At 34.9% G+C, this 6,897-nt stretch overlaps 1 non-coding gene across 1 annotated transcript; it reads right to left on the bottom strand.

Moving 5' to 3' along the window:
* Positions 1-2,162: 2,162 nt before the first annotated feature.
* On the bottom strand, positions 2,163-2,269 carry LOC126003134 (U6 spliceosomal RNA). The gene has a single exon (XR_007493673.1). It is a non-coding gene; the product is annotated as a U6 spliceosomal RNA (small nuclear RNA).
* Between the last annotated feature and the right edge of the window lie 4,628 nt (positions 2,270-6,897).

Below are 6,897 nucleotides of genomic sequence, written 5' to 3'. Positions count from 1 at the left end.
TGAACTTGTCCTGCCAAATGTTGGTTCTGAGCCTGCTCCTTGATTGGTTCTTGCTCAGGAGTGAACAATGATTTTGTTGATCACATGCTGATCATTTCAAGTCACCCCCGGTTAACTTGAATCGGTGAGGCTAGAAAGAAGTCCCAAGAAAAGTTTCACTCAAGGACAAAAAATGTGGGAAGTACATAGAAAGGAGAGATTCCTTGGAGAGAATGAAACCCATGTGGAAGGACCTTGCTTGTTCCCTTCTGTCAGTGCTGAGGAGAAGGTGCTGCAAAGCATGACAAACCCAGGGGAATGCACTGAAGCGAGTTAGTTCCATTCGAATGCCGCGGGCTTCTTGACCCTTCAGCATCTGGCTGCTCCAGGTACAAGCAAGGCTGACATCCAGGGTGTGGCTGCCCACTGCCCAGCAGTCTGTTTTGTTTCCAGTGGGGACAGGATTCAACTGCTGAATTCAGCATGTGCTGACACAGGATTTTCCTTTTCCTTTGACTCATTGCCATTTCTAGAGGCTTAGCTGCCACCCAGCAAGTTCCCCTGAGCTTTTAAATAGCCCAGAGCTGGAGAGGTATCCCTAAGACCACCAAGGAGAAATACTCTCATTTTCAGATTGTTTGGTCTCAAACAGGTAAGGGTCCATTTTAGGCAGATAACTGAATAACTTGTTTTCTCAAGGAAAAGATAAACTACATATGCTATGGGCATTACAGGTAATGCAAAAATTTCCTTGCCTTTTCCTGTGCTGTAGAGTCTAAATGTTCACACGTATATTGTATATATGTCTAACCACATGAGTGATTAAAACACAAACTGAACAAAGTCAAAACAGCACTCAATTATGAGGAGGGTAGAGGAATTAGTAAGATACATTTGCTGCTTCTAAAGGGTGCTAATTTAAAAATACAGCAAATACATGTTACACCAATGAGTCTAAATTCGGAAAAAAAGATTTATATATACACAATTATATATACATTTGTATTTGCTTTAGCTTTACTGAATTAATGGCATCTAAATTAAAAGACATATGGACAGATACATTCTCCTTCTCTACATACCCTTTAAAAATATTTTAGTGGTGGAGTAAAATATCCTTATATTATGGCTAACAAAAAAAAAAAAACAAAAACTGCTAACCCATGCTTTTATAATTTTCAAAGAGCATGTAAATGGATATGGGAAGAAAAGGTTTTATTTAACATTTCTAGAATGTTTTTAAACTAAAAAAAGAATATTTTACCTAGAACCAGTGGTAAGATACTTGCTTTGCATGTAATTGGTCCAGGTTTGATCCCTAGCACCCCCCCCCCAACCCATATATCTCTTGACGTCTTCTAGGAGTGATTTCTGAGCACTTCACCAGGAGTATGCTCTGAGGATTACTGCATGGGGTCCCAAAACAAACAAACAAACAAACAAACAAACAAACAGAAAACCAGAAGTATATAGAGAAATAATAATTGCACACATTCCCAATTATGTTAAATGCAAATAGTTTGAAAATTAGGAAGCTATCCTCAATGATATGATGGTGGTATATCAAGCTAAGAAGTTAAAATGTGGGGCCGGAGAGATAGCATGGAGGTAGGGCATCTGCCTTGCATGCAAAAGGCGGTGGTTTGAATCCTTGCATCCCATATGGTCCTCGAATCTGCCAGGATCGTGTACTGCTGGGTGTGACTCAAAAACAAAACAAAACAAAACAAAAAAAAAGAAGTTTAAATGTGTAGCAATTCATTTTTCCAATTATACATAGGTCCTGTTATTGATCAAAATTTTCATATTTTGGTTAATAGTTAATAATTTTTAATTGAGGCACTGTTCTTTTAATTTTTCAGTATATTTATTTTTCATTTTGAAAAATGAGTGATCATATTTTCATAGTTTGTTATTTTATGCACATGAGTTGATCAAATAAGTGTTAAGGACAGGGCTGAAGTAATAGCACAGCTGTAGAACATTTGCCTACAAGAAGCTGACTAGAGACTGACCCAGGTTCGATTCCTGGCATCCCATATGGTTTTTTGAGCCAGCCAGGAACGATTTCTGAGTGGTGAGGTAGGAGTAACCCCTGAGTACTAGCAGGTGTAGTCCGAACCCCTCCCCCACAAAAGTGTCAAGAATATCAATTTCTTGAGTTTGATTTCTTTCTTTTTTTTTTTAACATGGAACGCTTCACGAATTTGTGTGTCATCCTTGCGCAGGGGCCATGCTAATCTTCTCTGTATCGTTCCAATTTTAGTATGTGTGCTGCCGAAGCAAGCACAAGTTTGATTTCTTAAGACATTACAGTAATATCAATATGCTATAATAATATCCAGGCATATATAATTCAAATGCATAAAATTTCCAAAAATAAATTTTAGTTATTAATTAAACCAGAAATATGCTACTATAAACTTTTTTGAGCAATTTTATGAGAAGAAAATATAAGACGAGTATAGACATAAAAATATCTAGCCAGGAGAAGGGAGCCAAAGCTAGGACAGGTAGTTAGAGAAAGTGAGCCTTTATTGATCCATTTGTAGCTAGAGTTTCTTTAAAAAACATCTAAGAATTCCAGTTATAAAGGTTGCAATAATCTGGGGATATTTTTATTACCTTTCTTTCTGTTGAATAATCATTCAATTTCTTTAGGGAAAATAATCATCAAGCTTAGTAACCAGATTCCTGGAGTAATTTTTAATATTATTTTATAAATATTAAAATACAGGGCCTAGATTTGTAGTCAAACAGTGGATGAAAGAAATTCTGCTGAGAGAATCCTTCTGTATTTGCCCTTGCTTTAATCCTTCCTGAGAAATGTGCAAAGAGGTTCTTTAAATTACTCTTTATCACGAGTAGCTGAGATTCCACGATGAAGCACATGTGCAAATGCAATATGCTGAATTGCTTTACTCATGGTCGGCATATATAACCTTCTCTCTCATATATCTTCACTTGTTTTATTATGTCTCCTAACTATAATTATATTTGCCAATCCACATCTGTCTCTTCTGCGTATCTAATAAAATTTCAAATGTTTTTGCTGTGTTTGAAAATGCAATAATGTTGTATTAATTATTTGTACATTTTGGGGGCATATATTCTAGTTTTTAATAATAGTATATTATAAATGGCTTCAGTTTAACTATTAGACTCAAGTAATGGAAACAAAGGAGACTGAAATTTTTCTATGCTTTATTATACTTATATAGAATAATAGTGTACTTAGAATATTAATGCTACAAAACCACACTAGGTTAGCCAACAATAGCATACCCAAAGTGAAAACTAGCATAGTTAATAAATGATACTGATGAATTCCTTGGGTACTAGGAGAAGGGACATTTAGATAATATAACTCAATTGGCTATGAAGTATTAGAGTTGAATATTCTTGGAGATAAAATGGTCATAATTTTAGATTGGTTGAATGCATCTCATTAAATAAAGTCACCCTAGTATTATTCCCTGCTTGGGTGGCCATGTGGATGGCAGTGAAGAGATACTAAAAAATATGGAAACTGTACTGAGAAAGCTGCAAGAAAATGTAAGTTACTGGGGTTCAGAAGATGTCAGTGATTTAAAACTCTTCCTGATAAGTGAGAGGTTGAATTAAAGCTATAGAGTTATGTGCAAGAAAGCCCTGAGTTTAATTCTTGGTATCTGTATTAGGTGATCCTAACAGGAAAATATAAGAAGAATTTAAGTGATCATTTAATTTTTACCTCTGATTCTTATTTTCCTCAAACTCTACTCAACATACTTATTTCTTTTTGTTTCTAGAACCAACTCTGTTAGCTCAATTGTGATATCTTTAGTAGCTTTATACATTTCTTTTTCCTTTTTTGTTTTGTTTTGTTTTGTTTCTGGGCCTGGGCTCACAACTTATTCTTGGCACTGTTTAAGGATCACTCCTGGAAAGGAACACAAAGGGTGCTAGGGACTGAACTTGACTCAACTGCATGCAAAACAAGTACTTTCTTTGCTGTACTATCTCTGCAGCCCCTGTAAAATGTTTAATTTAAATTTATCCATTGAGATATTTTCTGACTACCCAAGTTTTTGATAAAGATCTAGAGATTCCAAAAGATTAAAATACTGGGAATTAAGCCTAATTTGTGCCTCTATTTTACTTGAGTACCTGGAAATTTTCCTGACAGTCAAATATATTTATTTATATTTATAAAATAAAATATATTTATCTTTGAAGACATTACTGTACTTTAGGCTAAACTCTTCATAAACCTATTTGTCATCCCTTGTAAAGAGGTTTAATTTATTGTTTACCTTCCCAGTGGGTTCTTTGAATTCATTAAAAATTTTTTTTTCATAAAATTTGGCCACACTTTACCAAAATTATCTCGGCTCATCTCTTACTCTAAATGCTGATAATAGTTAATTTTTTAAAAAATAATCCCCCCATAGAATTATGTTTTAATATTAGCTTATAGCCATCTATCTGAATCATAATATTCTTGACTGTGAAGATTTTCATTCGTACTACTTTTCTACAGCACCAAGTGGTGCTGGGGGAAGTCATGAGCATATTTAAAACAGAATTTGTTTTAAATTCTCTTTAAAACAAATTTATTTAATGAGAAACCTAAAAAAAAAACACCTACATCACACATGAGAATGCTCTTCATATACAGTTTCATAAAATTAAGTGCTAAAAATTTAACATATATTTTAAAAGTATGTTATTGGATTTTTTTTGCTATGTTCTTCATACACTGCTGGGAGCCAAAGATAATATCCAAACAGGAAATGTCTGAGAGTAATAATGAACAAAATATTATTATATATGACATTTGAGTACATTCAGAAGATTACACAAATACTTTACTTTAAATCTTGAAATCACTTGACATTTTGGCCACTCTAAATGTAGATATTTCTTAGGCCATATTAGATTACAGGTTTCAGATTCCAGGTTAGAATTGATAAGTGTTAACAAAATTTCAAGATTCAAATCAAATAACAAATTAAAATGCTAATGTTTTTAAAATTATTTTATGCTCCAATTACATTAAGTTTTTTCTCCTCAAAATAATGATCTGCAATACAAATAACTTTATCAACAGTTTGGAAACTCAGTGATATCCAGCAGAAGAAGATGAGCATTGATGCATATGTTTTGATAATAAACTTGTGAGACTTTAAATTTTAGGCAATAGCTGTATTTATTTTTATTGCTTTTTTTATGAGGAGCCTATGTTCTGTGATCTGATGTTTATGGTCAGTTTAGTATTTCTTTGAAGATGATCTACACCCATAAAATAGAACATGACTCATTCGGATACTGCATGATGCTCATTTGTAAGGTTCAAATCTTTACAACCTCTGGACACACCTCTTCTTGACAAGCCTGAGGTGTCTGAACTCGGTAGAGATTCTAGCATGTGCCATGACAGGCTTAGGGATGGGCATGCTCATCCATCCTCCAGGCTGACCTCAGTGTCTCTAGCTATATAAACTAGTCTGTCTGCTCTGAATATTTAATCAAGTTGGCTTTAAACTTGGAGTCTTTTAAAAGAGAAGCTTCCCATTCCTTAACAATAACAATTTAACATTGTGTTAAGCAACTTGTCAGCTATTTCATCTTGGTCAAAGGCATTTCTTTGGTGATGATATCTTAATGATGGTTGGGCCAGTTTGCAATATGTATTATATAGAAGTGAAACAATTTAATGGAATGTCTTAATGTGAAAAAGAGAATGAATAGAGAGATAGAGGTAGATAAAAGGAAAATCGGGAGATAATGTTCATTCCTCATGGAGATCTGCCATTCTTCAGGAGTTTCTAACAGCTTTATATGAAGCGATTCATTCAAGCATCACAAAAACCACTTGAAATGGCCAGTATTTCTCTTTTGAAGAAAGAACCTGAAAATGCTCAGAAGTTCTTTAGGGTTTTTTGTTGTTGTTGTTGTTGGTGGTGTTTTTTTTGTTTTTGCTTGTTTTTTCAGCCACACCCGTTGACGCTCAGGGATTAGTCCTAGCGGTGGGCTCAGAAATCGACCATAAGGGACACCAGGGGATTGAATCGAGGTCCATCCTAGACTAGTGCGCACAAGGCAGAAGCCTTATAGCTTGGGCCACCGCTCCGGCCCCAGAAGTTACTCCAGGTTTCATACTCAGGAATCACACCTAGTCGTGCTCAAGAGACTATTTGGAATGCTGAGTATTAAATCAGCATTTGCCATATGCAAGGCCTTACTCAATGTAATATCTATTTGGGCTTACATGTAAGAAGTACAAATTTAGGATTTGAACTCAGTTTGACACCAGAGTCTAAAGTCAAACCTCTAAAGCAGATCTCCTCATTGTGTAATAGTTCCTGAGTAATCTTTTAAAAACAGCTCCCAAATAAAATACATTGGCATTTGACGTTATATCTGCTTAAGCATACAAAATACTTAGATAAACTATTATCCATTGACATATTTCACAACTTGCTTGATAGTGAAATTTGTGAAATGGAGTTAATTGTTTGCTTCAGGTAAGTGGAATCAATGTACACAATAGAATAAAAGAATTCCCATTTAAATTCTCACCTTTTAATTTTTTAATCCACTCCTATTCCTTTTTTTTTTTTTTTTTTTTTTGGGTTTTTGGGTCACACCCAGCAGTGTTCAGGGATTACTCCTGGCTCTATGCTCAGAAATCGCTCCTGGCAAACTTGGGGGACCATATGGGATGCCGGGATTTGAACCACCAACCTTCTGCATGCAAGGCAAAAGCCTTACCTCCATGCTATCTCTCTGGCCTCACTCTTATACATGATAGTAATCTCAATTTTATGTTCATCGCCCTTGTTCCTAGACTCTGTAAATGTCAAAACATTGGGAAACAAATACTTATTAATTAAATCTCTTCCTTTTTTTCCCTCCTAAAATGCATTTATAGGA

This window comes from Suncus etruscus, chromosome 2, assembly GCF_024139225.1.
Source record: "Suncus etruscus isolate mSunEtr1 chromosome 2, mSunEtr1.pri.cur, whole genome shotgun sequence".
Taxonomy (NCBI): domain Eukaryota; kingdom Metazoa; phylum Chordata; class Mammalia; order Eulipotyphla; family Soricidae; genus Suncus; species Suncus etruscus.
The sequence above is the reverse complement of the archived record's forward strand: the minus strand, read 5'-3'. Positions and strand labels throughout refer to the sequence as shown.